At 31.6% G+C, this 19271-nt stretch overlaps 1 long non-coding RNA gene across 1 annotated transcript; it reads left to right on the forward strand.

Annotated features, from left to right (window-relative positions):
- Positions 1 to 10010: 10010 nt before the first annotated feature.
- Positions 10011 to 11844, forward strand: LOC128667305 (uncharacterized). The gene is made up of 3 exons (XR_008403324.1): positions 10011 to 10114; positions 10175 to 10287; positions 10704 to 11844. It is a non-coding gene; the product is annotated as an uncharacterized LOC128667305 (long non-coding RNA).
- The last annotated feature ends 7427 nt before the right edge of the window (positions 11845 to 19271 follow it).

The following is a 19271-nucleotide window of genomic DNA, read 5'->3' on the forward strand; positions in this document are numbered from 1 at the left end:
AATCCAGGCCATTGACAGGTTGCGCTGATAGCAGATCGCGTCTTGAATGACACAACGATCCACTAACAGATTCTCTTTGCAACCTGACAGGCCTCTTTTACTGCCACGTTGTTCGTATATCTGCTGCCATACAGGGTCTATCTCCTGCAGAATGCGATTATTCAAGATTTTGGTGAAAATCTTATAAACCGCATTCAAACAGGTGATAGGCCTGTAGTTTTTCGGGTCAGACAAGTCTCCTTTCTTTGGGATGAGCACGGTTCGCCCTTCTACAAGCCAGCATGGAATTGGTTCATTACCTCTGATGAACGCTGTAAAAATCCGGGCCAGATGACTATGGGTAGAAGTTAATTTCTTCCACCAAAATAGGTTAATGCCATCTGGACCCGGAGCAGCCCAGTTCTTACCATTGTTCAGAGCTGAACGAACTTCTTCCACGCTGACTTCGGGGCTCTCTTCATCAGCATTGTCGTTGCGATGTTGTCGACAAAATGCTTCGAAGTCGTTGAGAGCTGGAGTGTCACGATTCACGTTCGGTTGATCACCATACAACTCGGACCAGAAAGTTTCTACTTGCTCGATGGATGGGGAATCGCCAGAAACAGATGTCTTAGGTGTCAGAAAGCGTGAAGGACTTAACCGAAACAAAGAGTTATCGGTAAGCCGCTTCAGCTTTTTCTCTAGTGACTTTTTAGCAGTCACTAGAGCCCGCAACCTGTTAAGGGAACCTTCTTTGATATTAAGAAGATTCTCTTTATTCAGTGTGTGATGCTGATAGCGTAGTCCAGCCGCAATGCGGCGGACTTTGGATGTAAATGCTTTACGTGCATTTACATACTCAATCACACACTGAATGCGGGAGACATGTTTCCGGAGATCATCAATCTTTAGTGACAGCTGCCCAATGCGCCCTCTCATCTTTGCCTCAGGAGAAGAAATATTTCTCCTCGCTGGAGGTAAGAGTGAGGAAGCAGCATCATAGACAGCTTGATTGATGGTGAGCAAAATAGAGTCTTCCTGAATCCGGGCAGATAGTTCTTGGTTTACCGTGTCAAGGTAGTGTATCTTCTTTGAGATACATACTTGTCGCCTTTCAAAATCATTGTCAGCGTCTTCAGAAGAACGGCGTCTCTCTTGATGTAACTGTGCTGGAAAAGACAGACGATGAGATAATCGTCTGTTCATTAACAGTGATCTCCGTGTTCGCCGGAGATGAGAGGCATAGTCTCGGAGATGTTGTTGTGACAGATGGCTGTAGTTAGGATGCATATTGCTCCAGAGAGCATGCATCCTCGCCATGTAGCCTCTCCGCTCCGGTTCACTGTTATTATAGCACATCAAGAGATCGGCTCGTAATTCCTCCGTCCACCTAAATGCAGTCCGTTGTTCGCCAAGGTCGTCATCGTTCGGAATCTCGGTACTCCGCCCAGCTAGTGGGTTGCCCTCATCCGAGAAGGGCAGGTTGTGGGGAGCACTTCCTGGTTCAGTATTGTCTTGAACTCAGTATTACTTTACGTTGGGGAGTTAACCCAACGTAAAGTTTGTTGTGCGATTGGTAGGCCAGCAGATGGGAGGCCAGCCTACATTGCCCACGATGCGCCACGGGGTAAATAAGACCCCCGCTGGCCGCACAACATGCACCGCGGGCGTTATTATTATTATTATTATTATTATTATTATTATTATTATTATTATTATTATTATTATTATTATTATTTTTATTATTATTATTATTATTATTATTATTATTATTATTATTATTATTATTATTATTATTATTATTATTATTATTATTATTATTATTATTATTATTATTATTATTATTATTATTATTATTATTATTATTATTATTATTATTATTATTATTATTATTATTATTATTATTATTATTATTATTATTATTATTATTATTATTATTATTATTATTATTATTATTATTATTATTATTATTATTATTATTATTATTATTATTATTATTATTATTATTATTATTATTATTATTATTATTATTATTATTATTATTATTATTATTATTATTATTATTATTATTATTATTATTATTATTATTATTATTATTATTATTATTATTATTATTATTATTATTATTATTATTATTATTATTATTATTATTATTATTATTATTATTATTATTATTATTATTATTATTATTATTATTATTATTATTATTATTATTATTATTATTATTATTATTATTATTATTATTATTATTATTATTATTATTATTATTATTATTATTATTATTATTATTATTATTATTATTATTATTATTATTATTATTATTATTATTATTATTATTATTATTATTATTATTATTATTATTATTATTATTATTATTATTATTATTATTATTATTATTATTATTATTATTATTATTATTATTATTATTATTATTATTATTATTATTATTATTATTATTATTATTATTATTATTATTATTATTATTATTATTATTATTATTATTATTATTATTATTATTATTATTATTATTATTATTATTATTATTATTATTATTATTATTATTATTATTATTATTATTATTATTATTATTATTATTATTATTATTATTATTATTATTATTATTATTATTATTATTATTATTATTATTATTATTATTATTATTATTATTATTATTATTATTATTATTATTATTATTATTATTATTATTATTATTATTATTATTATTATTATTATTATTATTATTATTATTATTATTATTATTATTATTATTATTATTATTATTATTATTATTATTATTATTATTATTATTATTATTATTATTATTATTATTATTATTATTATTATTATTATTATTATTATTATTATTATTATTATTATTATTATTATTATTATTATTATTATTATTATTATTATTATTATTATTATTATTATTATTATTATTATTATTATTATTATTATTATTATTATTATTATTATTATTATTATTATTATTATTATTATTATTATTATTATTATTATTATTATTATTATTATTATTATTATTATTATTATTATTATTATTATTATTATTATTATTATTATTATTATTATTATTATTATTATTATTATTATTATTATTATTATTATTATTATTATTATTATTATTATTATTATTATTATTATTATTATTATTATTATTATTATTATTATTATTATTATTATTATTATTATTATTATTATTATTATTATTATTATTATTATTATTATTATTATTATTATTATTATTATTATTATTATTATTATTATTATTATTATTATTATTATTATTATTATTATTATTATTATTATTATTATTATTATTATTATTATTATTATTATTATTATTATTATTATTATTATTATTATTATTATTATTATTATTATTATTATTATTATTATTATTATTATTATTATTATTATTATTATTATTATTATTATTATTATTATTATTATTATTATTATTATTATTATTATTATTATTATTATTATTATTATTATTATTATTATTATTATTATTATTATTATTATTATTATTATTATTATTATTATTATTATTATTATTATTATTATTATTATTATTATTATTATTATTATTATTATTATTATTATTATTATTATTATTATTATTACTATTATTATTATTATTATTATTATTATTATTATTATTATTATTATTATTATTATTATTATTATTATTGTTATTATTATTATTATTATTGTTATTATTATTATTATTATTATTATTATTATTATTATTATTATTATTATTATTATTATTATTATTATTATTGTTATTATTATTATTATTATTATTATTATTATTATTATTATTATTATTATTATTATTATTATTATTATTATTATTATTATTATTATTATTATTATTATTATTATTATTATTATTATTATTATTATATAAGTTTCAGTGGTGCAACTTGTGTTTTGGTTCACACTAGCGGAATATTGGAGCTTCCAATAGCGTCAGTAATTTCTAGATAAACGACAGCAGCCATAGCGAGTTGTGAAGCGTCAGATAATCCATGTAATTCTATTGATACACCATTTTTCACATGAATCCAGCGAGGTATCTGAATCTTTGAGATCTGATGTAGTTCATCTCGAAACAAATTCCATTCTTGAAGAAGCGACGATGATAGCGTAGCTTCCCAGTCAAAGTTCTGCAGCTAGAGCTTTTGCATGGACATCTTGGCTCTCACGATGATCGGTGCCAGGAACCCCAGTGGGTTAAACAAGTGAGCAATTTCAGATAAAATTGTGCGTTTAGTAGTTGGTGATGCTTCTCGAAGCGAATAGCCGAAATGGAATTTATCCTGTGTTGAATTCCAGGTTAGCCCAAGCACTTTTACTGTAGTATTCCCAAGCTCTCTTGGTGTATCTTCTTGGGCTTCAGACGGAGCGACTTGAGAGAGTAATTTAGTTGAATTACTTGCCCACTTGGCAAGCGGAAAACATCCTGTGGCACACATATTTTTTTTGTCGAGAGCAACTTGGATTGCTTCAGCGAGTTCATCTGTACATCCATAGATGTCATCAACGTAGCGTGTGTTAGTTAGCGGTTCGACAGCCATCGAAAATTTATTCCCTTCGTCTTCAGTGAGTTGTAAAAGTGCTCTTCCAGCGAGATATGGAGCCGATGTTGTTCCATAAGTAACAGTAGCGAGTGCAAATACTATTGGGATGTCATCTTCGTCAAACCAGAGTATGCACTGTAGATGATGATCTTCCTTGTCAACTGCAATCTGACGAAACATTTTTGTAACGTCAGTAGCGAATAGATAGCGATGGCAGCGGATGCGAATAAGTACATCACTGATGTCAACTTGAATCTTTGGGCCCACATGAAGTATCTCGTTGAAAGATACGCCAGATGTTGTTTTCCAGGACCCATTGAATACCACCCTGAGCTTGGTGGTAGTGCTCTGCTCTTTCAGAACCCCATGATGAGGCAACAGGTAGCTATTCGGTGGTAGATCCTTTAATTTCATACGTTTCATGTGTCCCAAGTCTTCATACTTCTTCAGGAAGTCGGAGTACAACTTCTTGTAGATTGGATCAGCTTCCAATCATTTGCGAAGACGTAGTAAAGCGTATTGTGCAGCTCTGAGCAAATCACCCGGTTGACTTGGCAAAGATTTAAGCGGCAAGCGAACGACATATCGACCATCAGACTGTCTGTAGTGTGTATTGACAAAGTGTTGTTCACACTCTTCTTCTTCTTCTTCAGTATAGCGTGTAGCGAATTCTGTCTGTGGCTTTTCTTGGTACCAAAACTTGCTTCACAAGTCTTGTAGTTGATCATCAACAGCGACATGATGACCATAAGCGGTAAATTTTGACGTAGCGGTATCCACAGATCCATAAATAATCCAGCCAAGCGATGTTGACTGAGCGATTGGGTCATTGTCACTCCCCTTTCGTATTTTAGCTTTGATTATATGTGCAGCTAGTGCTGCACCCAGAATGATGTCAATAGGTCGTGATGTCAAGAAGTCTGGATCAGCGAGTTGTACCCCAGTTATATGCGGCCACTTCTTCTTCTTAGTTAGCGTAAATGACGGTTAGTTTACCTTCAATAGAGCAAGCACATGAGCTTGGACAGTAATAGAAGTGTTGTTGTGTAGCGAATGCAGCGTCATCTTGCATGACCCAAGCGAATGCCCAGCTTACACATTACCAATCCCACGTAATAGTACAGCTGCTTTACTGAATTGAATATCCAATTTCTTGACTAGCGAATGCGTCACAAAGGATAACTCCGACCCTTGATCAATAAGTACACGGGCCGTACTTGTACTTCCTGTTAGCGAATTCAACTTAACAATAGCGGTAGCGAGTAAAACATTGAGCGAATGAGCTGAAAGCAGACTAAGTTAGCGAATTCAAAACAAAAATTACCAAAATTGGAACTATTTATTACCTAGGTCAGCTACAGGAGCGTACTGTACTGTTTGAGCGGCAGCACCATCGTCAAGGTGCGTCGACGTGTGATGTGGCTGATCACAATGGCGGCACTTCTGCTTAGTCCTGCAGTCAGCGTAGCGGTGGTGTCGCAAACAATTGAAGCAGAGGCGATAATGTTGGACGATCGTTCTTCTGTTCAGTGGTGACGCCTTCTGGTAGCTAGGGCAAAAGAGAACAAAGTGTTTCTCTTTGCAGGTTGGGCACATGCCCGGTTCACTCGTACGATCCTTGGGAGTGAAAGCGACGTAACTAGCGGAACCAGTAGATGTAGATGGCGGTGATCTGGCAGGAGTAGCGGATTTACTCACCCCACTAGGCTTGTTAGAAGCGACTGACCTTGAGTATGACTTGGGTGGGGGTTTTTCAACCACACTCTTAGCTTGGTTTGACGTTATCTTCGCGCCAATTTCTGACTTTTCCCACGCACGCACCTTCGCTTTTAGCATTTCGTGTAATTGTTGGTAGGTGGGAAACTCGTTGGATAACTCAAGCGAAGCCATCCATTCCACTCTCAAGTCTGATGGCAAACAGCGAACAGTCAATCGAATTAAAAAGGGGTCCAACTCAACAATGGGAATTCCCAGAGCAGCGATAGCGTCCAGAGATTTCTTGTCAGCGAATAACAGCTCATCCAAATCAGCAGCAGAGTGTGAAGTCACAGGTTGACGATCCAGCAAATCATCGATGTGCATATCGAGTAATCTGCGTGGATTTGTGTAGCGAGTATTCAACAAATTCCAAGCAGGTTGGAAAGCGTCATCTGTGATCTGGAGATTAGCGAGTAGTGCAGCGGCCTCACCTTTTACTTGCGTCTTCCGGTAATGCATTTTTTGCGACCCAGACAGCGAATCTTCATTAATGACGAGAGACGTGAACAAGTCCTTGAACGAGTCCCACTCGTCATACGAACCTTGGAAGGTAGGCAGTTTGATTTGTGGCAAGTTAGACTTGTGCACTCCACCAAAGTAAGCGGTCTGATCATGATTAGCGGGCTGGGCTTCATGAGCAGGTTCTGGAGCGGGTCTAGCGGCGCTGAGTCTCACTCTGAGCTCAGTGTATATGAGATTAGCGGTACCGTATGCATTACCTGTGTGATATTCATTTTCGACGATCTCAGGAACATTATCGAATAGTCTCTCATGAGTTGTGTTGAAGCGATTCCACAAATCATTGAGGATAGCGAGTTCGGCATCAATAGCGGCGGCACCTTGGTTAGCGAGTACTTCATCAGTTAAGCGAGCAGACATATTGTGCATCGTGTCGATGCGGTTCATTTGAAGAGTGACTTGAGCTTCGGCGGCAATCTTGATTCGACTTGGCACACAAAATGGACGCGATGACATGAACCTGACGCTAAGTTTTCGATCCTTTTTTTTTTTTAACTAAATGTCTTTTTTACACCGTTGTGTAAAATAGATCACCCCGGGCAGCACTCTAGCAGTACTCAGCAATGCCCACAGCACTTAGCGATTTTCACGATGCAAAACTGGCACTACACTTTTTCTCACAATTTTTTTTTTTTAGATTTTTAATTTTAAATAATTTTTAATTGTTTAAATTTCACCAGATCCGGATCTGGTTTAGGCGAGGTTACTTAAAAAATTGAGAATTACTCAGATTTTATCACTAAATAAATTATAGATTTATTTACACTTATTTACACTTAAAAATTATGAGACTTATATTCAAGAGCGAATGCAACTAGAAAATTTATACGCGATAACGAATGCAACTCAAGGATTTAATTCACGTATAAAATTGACACGTGGTCAGTAGCGATTAAGTCAACAATAACTAATTAACAATTAATTATTAGCGAAAGAACAATTTATTTATTCTTAACAAATAGCAGCCTTGATATACTGTCTAAATATTGAGGATAATTCAGCGTAGCGGTTTAGTTTTATATCACAACAGAATTAATTACTGAAGCGGTTTTAAGCACGAGGTTGCAGGTAGCAAAGATACGTTGTAAAATGAATAAAGATGGTAGCGTTGTTGAGTCGTCGAGGAGCTTGGTGTCGACGTGGCAGCCTTTCTGCTTATAACGAATTTTCCTATTGGCTTAAAAACGCGCCAACAGGTAGCAGTTGATAGTGAGCTCTCTCATAGGCTGACCAATATAAAACGAATTTTGTCATTGGTCAGCTTGTAGTGGGTTCTCAGGACGTCTTGACACGATCCTGAGTTAGAAATTGTATGTGCCGGGCCCAAATAGCGAGTGACCCGGCACTATTCTGACCTTCAGTCAGTAGCGAGCTCGGCAACATCCGAACCGAGCGGAAATGCACGAAGCTTGATTCAAACTGATCAAGCTCGTGACTGAACATTATCATTATTATTATTAGTATTATTATTATTATTATTATTATTATTATTATTATTATTATTATTATTATTATTATTATTATTACTATTATTATTATTATCATTCCTTAAGTTTTAATTTAAATCTGCGAGCAGAAAAAGTACATACCGCTCGAGCTCCCACTTCCGCGCGATATCCCCCTTCACTTTGGAGTGGGGTCCGCTATAGTGCAATACCACTACTACCGACGCCCAGATTTTTTTTTATTTTTTTATTGATTTCTCAGAAACGGTTGACTTCGAAATCTAATCAGCTTTAGAACTTCATAAAATGCATCAATTGCCGCCTTAGCCATCTCAATCGGTTAATTTGTTTAAGAGATATCGCGGGAAATAGGAATGGTAAAAAACAGTTTCTTACGAATATATGTGACTTATCCGATCAATTTCAAATTCCAACCAGCTCTGGAACGTAATCGAATGCGCAGATTGCCACCTTAATCATTTCAATCGGTTAATTTGTTCAAGAGATGTCGTTGGAAAAAAAAATCTAAAAATCGTTTTTCTTCTTAAACAACGGTATACAAAAGTATTTTCGAGCTCGAAGAGCTCGAAAATATATTTACAACAAGTTTTTGGAGCTCAAGGAGCTTGAAAACAACGTAAAGTTTTGGGGCTGGCCCACGGGGTCAACCGGTAGACCGATTTTTCTTTTTTTTTCGATTACTGTTCGTTTTGTTAATATTCATTGGATAGTTTTTTTTTAAATAAAAGATTTGTGAATCTCAACCCTTATCACTTTTGTTTTATAAATTTTTATTATAATATCAATTGCATTTTTCATTATTTTTCGACCCAAAATTGATGCTATTGGTTCTATTCGATTATTCAAACTGGAAGTATGTGAAATTTGAGAAACCTCTTTGGAGCCTATACTTTGAGGGGTGGTTTCACCCGCTTGATATGTTTTTACGCAGCCAAAAAATTCACGTCCATTAGATTTTGGCAAAGGATAACATATTTCACAATCAATCGTATCGAAATCAGAGAAGTACACTTGGAATACCTTTCTTGTAATTTATTGAATCAATTACGAAGAAAAAATTCACGTGCAACTAGTTGTTGAACTTATTAAATGATAATAAAAATTATGATAAGTCAATTGTTAGTAAAGCCCTAGAAATCAAGCTTATTCATTGACTTTAATCCCCAGAAGATGATATTGGTCATCTGTAGCTTTCACCCGCTTCTAAAAAAAGTAGTATCGTAGAGTTATTTATGAAATAAAATACATATAAAAAAAATCAGGTGCAGCAATATCAATTATAAACATGATAAAGAATTCATTGATAAGAATAAAATAGATGATCCTCATCTACACCTATCCCTGAATCGATATGTGATCAACTGTAGTAGGTATTAGACACTTGATGCTCGTTTACCTGAGCTGCTAAGCACAGCAAGGCCAGTTGAACTGACTCGCATAGTTCAGATACGCTCTACCTTCAAAGGTCATTGTCATAGTTTTCAACAAAAAAATTTTGAGAAAAAATTCTGACAGTATCGTTTTGGTCTCCATGCACCTATTAGACTACTGCTTTTAAAGCGTTTTAATCCAATTAACGGTTTTTGAAATTTTTCCGTAGCTGACAAAATTGAGTGATTTCGATTAAAGCTACAACATCATAAGGAATAACCTTATTCAAATTTATTTTCAGAACCTTTTGATGCAGCTTCGTGGATGCTTGTGGGAATAGTGTCTATCCATGCTGCTACTTTTATGATTTTCGTATTTGAATGCTTATCACCAATGGAATCAAATACTAAAGTAATGTATTGATTATACTTCATATTGTAAACTCCAGTTATGAAAATTTCTTTCTTTCAGAAATTTATCCCACAAAAGACTCATTTTTCCATAACCAGGTCTTATTGGTTAGTATGGGCAGTTCTGTTCCAAGCGTCAGTTCAAGTTGATTCGCCGCAAGGGAACGCAGCTAGGTAATGAACAATTTTTTATTACTATAGTATGAAAAAGAAAATTTTTGACATACAAAAAAAAAAACCCCCATTAAAAAAATTCTTGTTTTATCTCGTTTATCGGAATTTTTTTTTTCTCTTGACCTTACATTTACTAAATAACTAACGCAAAAATAAATGAAAATCCGGAAAAAAATCAATTTTTTCATTTTTGTAATGATTACACAAATTAAGGAACAAAACTCGTCCCTTTAATATTTTATAAAACTTTGAACAATCGGCCCGGACACAAAGTTCAATGAATCAATTCGAAAATTAACAAGGCTTTTGGGTGTACATTAAACTGTTAAATCACCTGGGAACATTATCCTTTCCATCAATATTCTTAAAGCAGCGGTTGATTAACTAAAAAACCGTAACAAGTTCATTTTTTCTAGGTTTTTCAAATTGATATTTAGGATGAAAAAAATTTTTTCTTTCCAAAATCGAAAATGAAGCTTGTGTAGACTTTATTCAGGCTTCTGAAGTTGCTTTGAAAATTACTGAGCGACCATTAGTTGCTGAGATATCGATAATCAAAGACAAAAAGATCGTTTTTCGATCGTAGTGTGAAACAAAAAAAGAAAATTGTAGCTGAATAAATTTCTTAAACGATGTTTTTGATACGACCATTTTTCACTAAAATACAGTCTTCCAAAAATCATTAAAAAATTTATCAAATCTTCTTGTTCCTTCAATTTTTTGGATAAGTGTAGTTCACGAGATTTTTTTGGAAGAACGTTTTTTGTTGATGTAAACCATTAAGCAAACGATTTTGGTAACCACAGCCCCGACTCAATCCCTGCTTTGTACTATTGGGTTACTCATTTGCAATAAATAGTAATAAACATAGCAAACAACATGAATTGCGCAAAATCAAAAACAAGATGAGCTGGCTCTGGCTCCTAACTGGTGTATGGTGCACTTAAACCATCGGGCACTAATCTTTTTTCTGCGACAAATGTCAATGTAAATCGATCTGTGGATAAAAAAATAAATTATTAAAATTCAGGTGAAATGAGCAAACAATAGACAACGGTAATTATTGGATCTCTGAGAACAGTATATTTAAGTGGCTTAAAAATACATTGTAAATGATGCATCAATCAGTCAACTTCAATCAACTTTTTCGATGTTATTGTTTCTCGATATACCACATACAGAAATTAAGGCATCTAAAAAAGTTCCAAATTATTGAGTGATATTTAACATGCTGTAACTTCGAGGGAAATAGTTATACAGCAAAAAAAAATCTAAGTGTGCCATCAAGTGTTTTCAGATCTGGACTCATAAACTCTTAATCATGCATGATCCGTGGTAATTCTTAAAAAAACCACGCACTCTGCAAGGTTTAGGGCTACACTCAAAATCAAGAATATATTGATCTTGTCTTGATCTTGTCTCGACTCATCAAGACGAGACCAAAGCGATATTATAGATTGCATTATCGAGACCAAAACCTAAACCGTCGAAAATCTTGCAATGTCTTGACAAGAACCAACACAATGTAATAAATATATGTAAAGTAGTTTTATTAAGGTTTAGTGATTACACATGACTATAGTTTGACAATTAATATATAAAATCTATAAAAGTCAATAGACTTTTCTGAAATACTTCAATTTAAAGTAGAGATAAAACTTAAACTTAATAGTATCATTTATATTTCTATCGATATTAACTGTCTGAGTGTGTTAGTGTGGAAATATTTGAATGTATGCTAGTAAATTCATTTATATTTGGAATATTATTATACAGTTAGTTTCTAGCATTTGAAAGAGTCACTATATTGTGTTTTATTATATTTTAAATAGAATTGATTGTATGTCAACATACTAGGTGATAAATTCTACAAAATAATGAGTAAAAAATATGTTTGAAATTGAAAAAAAGGCCGTTCGGTAGCCGAAATGGTAGGTTAATTTTTCAATTTATCTATATAAAGAGTTTCATACATACATATCTAGTGATGCATGTTGGTGAATAGTGATGATATGAAATTAGGCTCGTTTTCTACGAGTGAGAGTAAAGAAAGACAACGAATATTTTCGAGAGAAAACTTCAGATAGTTGGTTTGACAAAATATTATATAGGTAATGTACCAAACTAACCTTCACGTAAACAAAGTATAGAAAATTTAATTAGTATGAAATTATGATTGTAATCGCTATTACGAAGGCAAGACCAGTTAGTGATAGGACGTGCAGGTACGATTGAAATGTCATAAATAATAAAATAAATACTCTTAAAGTATAAAATAGCTGTGAAATTTACAGGTTGTTTTGTTCACAATAAAATACAAGTGACGATATTAAATTACAATGGTAAATAAATAAGTTCTGAGGGATAAAAACCATATTTTCATCATTTTTCGATTCCATTAAAATTTTCAAGGCTATCAAATTATTGGAAGAAATGATCAAAACATTAAGTTTAAGTATAGCTTTTGGGTATTGTGCTTTTGGAGCCGTTTTGTCGTGATGTTTGCCGTCTTGATTACCGCATTATTTATTTTATTTTATTATTTATCTAGAATTGTGTTAAGTTTTGTGATTCGTCGTCGCCGAGATATTCCCGATGACATACACAGATATTTATTGTCTGATGGACCGCGGGCCGCTTGAGGCCCTCCGCGACTCTTTCGTGTCATCATTGCGATATTTTATTTAGTTTTCTTCTCTTTATTTTGCTTTAATGTAATTTATTTAATCGGCTTCTTTCGCGTCAAAAGAACCGTGACCTTCTCTACACAACCTAGCATACTGAGCACACCAGGACATGCCGCTACCACCGTTCATTGCTCTCATCTCCAAAGGATTTCGATAATAGGTTTTAATTTACGTGTAAGTTTAGACCGGTTGCTGATGCGAGGAAAATAAAAGTCGGCTGACGTCCGTCAGGATCTGGAGGAAATGAGAGGAGTTTTCGGTGGGCGAAGTGGAACGTAGCCCGATTTGTGTATTTTGAGTTCGAGTATTTGAGTAAAATTTATTGAGTAATGTTGAGGTGTAATTTTGTTGAGTTAAATCGAATAATAAGTAAAATTTACGTTACAATATATATATATATATATATATATATATATGTATATATATATATATATATATATATATGTATATATATATATATATATATATATATATATATATATATTAATTGAGGGTGTGCCAAAAAAAATCGATAATTTTTATTTCTGACTCCCACGAAAAAATTTGTTGGTCAGCCCTAAAAAAAAATTCAGTTAAAATTTCAGCCCTTAATTTCAATTTTCAGAGGTCCATCATCGATCTCAAAGTTTTCCCATTTAAATAACATGGGAAAAATATTGTTTTACATTATTAATGGCTGCAAACTGTGAAAATTTATTTTTTTAAATTATTGATCAGTGAACCTTCTTAAGCTGTAAATTGTCTATAAATAAGTCCAATGAGTCAAATCTGTGCACTCAATATTTCGTCTATTAATGACGTTAGAATATGCGAATTTTAATAAATTCGTTATTTTTACATCTGGAAACTGAACTATTGCTTGTAAAAAAAAAAAGGTTAAATAGTAATTTTGTAGTACATTAGATTCTCTACAAAATTGTCATTAAAAACTTTTTTGTATGATGAACAGTTCAATAGTTATGAGGTCTCGAAGTCTTATTATTTAATTTAGTTACTTAGAACAATTAAAATATTGACTATAAAAAAAAGTTGAATGGTAATTTTGTAATACATTTTATTTTCTACAAAGTTGTCTTTAAGAACTCTTCTGTATGATGTATGAACAGTTCAATAGTTACGAGCTCTTGAAGTCTCATTATTTGAATGATTTACTTATGAAAATTAAAGTATTGAATATAGAGACAACAGTTATTTAAAAATTCGGTAAAAAATCCAATGCACTACGTATATACGCAAAAATTTCATCTTCAACAGCTTAGTAAATTAGAGTTCTAGATGTATTAATTATAGATTTATTTAAATCATCAGTTTCAGCTATCATCTGTTGGAAATAATTTGAATCAAGATTCTTTAGCACTATTTTAAAATAAAAAAAAAAACTCGTAGAAAATCCATCATATCATTAATGCCCGCTATTGTCAGTTCTAATTTCTATACAGAAAAAAAGAATTTCTTGGTGCCAGAAATATTTTGGATTATGAAATGAAGACAAAAATTTTTCTTGGCTCAAGTATTTTTTCTCGCCTAAAGAATTTTTTTCTTGTTCTAAGAAAATTTTTTCTCACCTCAAGAAACATTTTTTTTCCCTTTATAATACAAAAAATTTCTTGAGTCAAGTAAAAATTTTCTTAGAACAAGAAAAAATTTTCCGCGCTAAGCAATCCTTTTTTTCTGTGTATTGCTTTTGTTGTGCATAATACTTTATAATAATTAAAATTCATTACGATATGGTCAATGGTAACAATTCTAATATCTGGATATCTTTCTTTATCATGAAGTAAGAGTTCAGCAATCGATCGAAATTAATAATTCCCATCAGCATCGACGTCATCAATTTGGAAATTCGGCCACCCAGTAGCCGCTCTGGTGCTGGGCGATAACTCTCAGATGGCACCCTTCCATTCGTTAACTTGGAGGCCAAGCCGGGATGACGCGTGCCACCAAAAACAAGTCCATGTTTACGCTTCCAGAATCTTCCTACACTAAACATGCATTAATTCTCTCTCTTCTCAGGAGACGCTGAATTTTTTCAGATAACCAGCAGCCGAATTGGAAATATTTTATAAAAAAGAAACCCTCAACTCGAATATCGAATAATTAAAGTAATGATTTAATTATTTTTCTTCTCCTTTGACTTAACCTCGGGTACTGCACGTGCAGAATAAACCCGTAGGAGGAGAAGCACATTTAGAAGTCACTAGAAAACCCATAAAACTAAACGCTGGTACAGCAAGCACCTCTTTTTTAATGTACAAGATCCAGGGGCACGGCTCGGTCCCCCTTGATTTCGAACTATATAAACCCGCAGTTTTTCAGTCTAATTGTCCAGTCTTCTAATCTCAGCTAAGCTAAAAACTCCGTCGTAATATTTGTTGTACCACGCGTCGCGTTAAAGAAATTATTCCGCACGGTGCTCAACTCTCAGTATACTGCCAAACCACATCCACCCAGGGGTACTGACTGAGCAGACGTTGAATACGGGGTCCTTGCCCGGTATACTATACAATTTACAAAAATATCAACGATCTTCCAACCAACAACAACCATCAAATTTGTACAATGGAAGATGAATAAATTTTGTAAATAACAATTGTAAGTTATCCAGTCGTTTTTATTATTATTTCTTTAGAATAATTCTCAATATTGATCTTTTTCCTTATACTCATTACCGTAACGACGAGGTCTCCGTCGCCCAAATAAAGGACTTAAGTGTCTTGACTCGAAACAAGAGGCTGTACATGATATTTGTCTTGATTGCATGTTAGACGTAACACCTCTCTATATCTTTCTTTATCATGAAAAATTAATTCGGCAAGTGTTCGGAATAAGCAGTTACCGTCAGACTTGACATTGGTTAAGAAATATATATCATTAAGTATATAATTAATTTTAGCATTTTCAATTTATAAACCATCTGTTTTAAACTATATTTGGTACATTCACTATAATTTATTTGATTACGTACCGGTTCTGTGATATTTTTTTCAAAAGTTTTGTAAATTTCAGTAGAAAATTTAGAGACAATTTCCTTATTTTGATTTAAGACTACTTCAATTTCTCTGAAAGATGTGCTTTCTACGATTTTCAGTAAAATTTGTCGAATAGGTGAAATTTCTTCTTGAATTTGAACTTTTTGTAGTCTACAGAGAATATTTTTTTCAATACTTTTATCGAAATTTTCTAGCTTTAATGAAGATGTCAGCATCTTAGAGTATTTGGTTTTTGTTTTTTTGTACAAAGTAAGTTGTGTCCTTTTGTATTATTTTTTTGTACTCCAGATGAGTTTTTCAAATCTGTACCATTATTGTAACAATCGATATATACGTATCACGATTCAACCATTTTTTTCTGTATTTTTCCGTTCAAGCAAGGTTCACCAAACGGACGATGCCGAGTTCAGCGTGAACTACCTGAAAATTCCAACTTGAGCACCGGGTCGTAATTTCCTCGTCCGACGAGCGCCAAGCCGTAATCTCCTCGTCCGACTTGAGCGCAAGGTCGTAATCTCCTTGTCCGACTTGAGCACAGAAAATAGTTTTATATCTGACCAACTTAAAACTTTCAACGGTAATATAACCAACTGAGTTTTTAAAAATTCATATAGTTCAATTCAATATATTTTCACATATAGTAAGGAAAGGGGGCAAAATGGGCCTCCACATAATTTAGTGAATTACTGAAAGATTTTATAAATTGAAAAAATAATATTTAATTCAATGTTATTCGATATATTTTCCTTCACACTTTTTCCAGGCTTAGGACTGGCAGTCAGAAGTAATTTCTACTGGGGTGTTTAAAAATATTAAGAACCCAATGTTCTTGCTGTATATAAATGTTAAATATGCGGCTTTTGAATGGAGAATATTAAGAGTTGTATTGAAAACCAAATGATTATTAAGTTAATGCGAAAAATTGACATAAAAAATTAAATTTCAATTGGCAAAAATTTTCTCGATACTTCATGTACAAACTCGAATGCAGATAAATAATTGCTTTCTAAAAGCAACATTCACTCAGATAGAAACTTTTCTTTTTTTCCTATTTCTCTACTTTTTGGCTGAAAACTACTTCTTATTTTAATATAAACTTCTGTCTAAAAATCTAATACTGTTTCAATTAATAAAAATAAATTTGGGGCATTATTAAAATTTGAATTTAATTGTGGATGGAACGATTTACAACTATTTGTAGTCCGCATAACTGAATTTGAATATTCGGCCCAAACTTCTGGTGGAAGCGTTGAATATTCTGCTATATAAGTATCGAGTACATAATCGCAGAATTTTTCAATTTTCAAATTTTGAGGCATTCGTGACATAAAATCACTTGTGAAACATTCATCAATATTTTGTGGATCTAAGAGAGGTAAACCGAAAAAAATTTCTTATAAATTGACCTTCAATGGAATCTACATTTTTATTTTCTGCTGTTAACCCCAATTCTTGAATTTTTCGCCGACACCTTTGAGCAAGATGAAACCGACAGCCTGCAATTCTACTATTTGGGAAATTTATTTTTAGTGCATCGGGGTTTGCTATTCAAAATCTACATTAACGACATTAGGATTAAATTCAAGAGCTAATTCTTCCATAGAAATTCGTAAACTTTTAAAACATTTTTCGTATGACTCTTGTTTTTTATCTGGTAATAAAATAAAAGCTAATGGAATATACATGTTATTCTTGAACCCGTGAATAGTAAAAAAGTGTAAAAATGGTTTTAGACAGCTGAAAAAAGTACCATCTACAAAGACTGTCTACTTGAAATAAGCAATGAAGATTCGTCGGAGTAGAAAAACCAAATATATTGTTGACTCTATCATTCTGAAAAATTCTGCGATTATGTACTCGATACTGATATAGCAGAATATTCAACGCTTTCACCAAAAGTTTGGGCCGAATATTCAAATTCAGTTATGCGGACTACAAATAGTTGTAAATCGTTCCATTCACAATTAAATTCAAATTTTAATAATGCCTCAAATTTATTTTTATTAATTGAAACAGTATTAGATTTTTAGACAGAAGTATATATTAAAATAAGAAGTAGTTTTCAGCCAAAAAGTAGAGAAATAGGAAAAAAAGAAAAGCTTCTATCTGAGTGAATGTTGCTTTTAGAAAGCAATTATTTATCTGCATTCGAGTTTGTCCATGAAGTATCGAGAAAATTTTTGCCAATAGAAACTTAATTTTTTATATCAATTTTTCGCATTAATTTAATAATCATTTGGTTTTCAGTACAACTCTTAATATTCTTCATTCAAAAGCCGCATATTTAACATTTATATACAGCAAGAACATTGGGTTCTTAATATTTTTAAACACGCTAGTAGAAATTACTTCTGACTGCCAGTCCTAAGCCTGGAAAAAGTGTGAAGGAAAATATATCGAATCAAAAATCATCCACTCTGAACTCAATGCGCAAACTTTATAACGTTCTCCTCTATTTCACACGTCCCACGGCGCAGTGTGGTTGGTGCTTCATAGCCGTTAATGCGCTCCGTTGGTGAAAACCGAAAATAAATAAGAAAAACAGACCAACATTCCCACTTGGAGCTATCCCGAATCTTCCTAGTCCCGCAGCTCTGCTCAGGCTGGGTTAGAAAATCCTAGTTGGGTGCCAGTTCGTGTGCCTCACGAACAAATTCAAAAAAATAAAACACAACGGAGAAAAACGAAAATGAAAATAAAATAGAATACAGAATAGCAATTTCAGATTTAGGAAGAGGAAAACAAGAAAAAGATAGTAATAATGTAAATAAATAAAATTTAAATTAATGCTGGTTTGATGATAAATTAATTAATCAATGGTATCGCATACCTAAATAAACAATATCAAAGATCAGATAATAATAAATCACTTACAAATTAATATGGTATGCGTATACAAATTATAAAAAAAATACTAAGGCCGCATAGACAATAAATATATTAAACGCAACAATACTTTAGTTTACTGCGTGTTCATAATAATATCACTCGCACGTGATATTAGGAAAAAAAAAAATATAAATATGATTAACTACTAATAATCACAAATAATATTATAATAATTATAAAGTATTGTATCACTCGCATGTGATAATTCAAACATAAAATAAAATAATCCCAATTAATTCTTAAATATTTCCAGTAAGTAACTCTCGAAAAATTTCCAATGGTGAATTTTACGCAGTATTCAAAACACTCATATAATTATAACGATAATCATTCAAAACCAATATTAATTATAAAATAATATTCATAAATTCTTGTATCACTTACACGTGATAATAAAAAAAAATAATAATAAACGCTG

The sequence above is a fragment of the Microplitis demolitor genome, chromosome 2 (genome assembly GCF_026212275.2).
Source record: "Microplitis demolitor isolate Queensland-Clemson2020A chromosome 2, iyMicDemo2.1a, whole genome shotgun sequence".
Classification (NCBI taxonomy): Eukaryota; Metazoa; Arthropoda; class Insecta; order Hymenoptera; family Braconidae; genus Microplitis; species Microplitis demolitor.